A 2,500-nucleotide genomic window follows, 5' to 3' on the forward strand; every position below is an offset into this window, starting at 1 on the left:
AAAAGAAGCTGAACGTAAAGAGCTAGAAATCAAAATAAAGGCTCTTGAACAACAACACAAAATTACACACTGTCAAGACACACTGAGTTCCCTGATAAATAAGCGTAGGACACTAGACACCTTACTTTCAGAAAAAGCAGAGGGATGTTTGCGATATACCAGCCAAAGATATTATGAACACGGAGCGAGGGCGAGCCGGTTACTTGCATTTTAGCTAAGGAAACAGCAGTCCTCTCGAGTGGTCATGAAAGTTAAAACTGATGATCCAAGAAAATTTGTGACAGATCCAGAAAAAATTTCAAAAGCCTTTGCAGATTTTTATAAGACGCTTTACACCAACGTGGGGGTGTCCACATGTGACGATGAGATAAAAAAATCTTTAGACCAAATCAATTTAAAACAACTATCTGATGATGCAAAAGGAAATTTGGATCTGCCTATAGCACCCACTGAACTTCAGGAAGTAATTTCAAACCTTAAAAATAATTCCAGCCCAGGACCAGATGGCTATATTAATGAGTTTTATAAAACATTTAGTGATGTATTATCCCCTCTACTATTACAAGCTTATAACTGTATGCTAGAAACAAGGAAGCTTGCCCCATCATGGAGAGACGCTACTATCGTTGTAATACCCAAAGAGGGCAGAGACCCCACTGATTGTGGTGGATATAGGCCCATCTCCCTCCTTAATGGGGATTTACGTATACTCACATCTATTCTCTCTCGCAGATTAAATAAATATCTCCCAGACATAATACATCCAGACCAAACAGGGTTCATCCCAGGCCGCTATTCAGGTAACAACATCCGCAGACTTCTGAATGTCATGAGCTATGCAGCCTCCCAGGGCTCAGAAGCTATGCTGCTGTCATTAGACGCTGAAAAAGCTTTTGACCGTGTGTCATGGAAATATTTATTCCAAGCCTTGGCACGATTTGGACTGGGTGATAATTTCATTTCATGGTCCGTATTCTATACTCAGAGCCCAGGGCTGCAATAAGAGTCAACGGTCACTTATCTGCACCTTTTAATCTTGAAAGGGGTACGCGCCAGGGCTGCCCCTTATCACCAGCGCTTTTTGCCATTTGCATTGAGCCACTCGCCCAAATGATCAGAGATAATTTGAACATAGCTGGAGTGACAATAGGAGAAATGAACACAAAATTTCATTGTATGCAGATGATGTACTCTTGTACTTGTCAAATCCTTCAGGTTCCATACCAGCGTTAAAAACAAGCGTAAAACAATTTGGGTACTACTCAGGCTATAAAATAAATATTAATAAAACAGAGGCACTGGATATTAACAGTCTTATTTCAAAACAAATAAAAGATCACAGTGAATTTCGCTGGCCGTCGGAGGGCATTAAATACCTTGGTATTTTTATAACACCAGTGTTGGATAAATTGTTTAGTGCAAATTATGACAAATTAATTAATAAAATCACACAGGATCTGGCCCGTTGGTCCTCCCTTCCCTTGTCCCTGTTAGGTCGAATAGAATCTATCCGTATGAATGTTCTTCCTAGACTACTGTACCCATTTCAGATGCTCCCTATTCCCATACCAAAAGAAATATTTTGTATGCTGGATCGCTTGATATCCCGGTTTATTTGGCAAGGTAGGAGGCCCAGAATACGACTCAAAACTCTACAGCTCCCTAAATCTGATGGTGGGCTTGCTTTACCTAACCTCAAACTATACTTCTGGGCTTCACAACTTAACACTAAAAGGTCTATATCCCTCGTACGGGATATTTTTATTTTTGAGTTTTCGTCTTAGAGACATAAAAAGAACAACCACGGAAACATTGAACCCTTTTCTAATATTATTTATGAGGTCTTCTAGAATAGAATCATATATTCCATTTGTGCATCAATGTTTTGAGTTAATCAAAATGTACAAAAACATCAAGGCATGTCAGACAACTTAGAAAAGTCTAAAAGGCCTTGGACCTTAGAGTGTTGCCTGGATCTCTAATGATACCTCAACTAGATGGTTAGATATAGAACAAACACAATGTGAACATATTCTTGAGCAGTTACCATTCTCAAACATATCTCTGAAATCATGTGAGGCAAGCATATGGACAAAAAGTACAGCTAATATTTGGAAAGAAATACAGAAAAGGCACAAACTACCTAACCCCTTATCAACCCTAACTACAATCAAATCCATTCCCAATTTTACACCGCTGCATCTAGATGCTGGCTTTAAAAACTGGGCTAGATATGGTCTTATTTATACTCACCAGCTAGTCCATTCAAATAACATTAAGTCATTCACCCAGATTAAAGAAGAATTTGGACTTCCAAATACTGATTTTTTCAGGTTTCTCCAAATTAGGCATTTCTTTGTTCAGCATGGGGAAATTAATAAAATTAGATCACCATCTCCAATAGAACAGTATTTTATTAGAGTACAACGCGGTATTTTGTGTGAAAAAACTATTTCTTGTCTTTACAATAATCTGATTACTATGGACGCACATAACACAC

Source organism: Sprattus sprattus (assembly GCF_963457725.1).
Source record: "Sprattus sprattus genome assembly, chromosome: 20".
Taxonomy (NCBI): domain Eukaryota; kingdom Metazoa; phylum Chordata; class Actinopteri; order Clupeiformes; family Clupeidae; genus Sprattus; species Sprattus sprattus.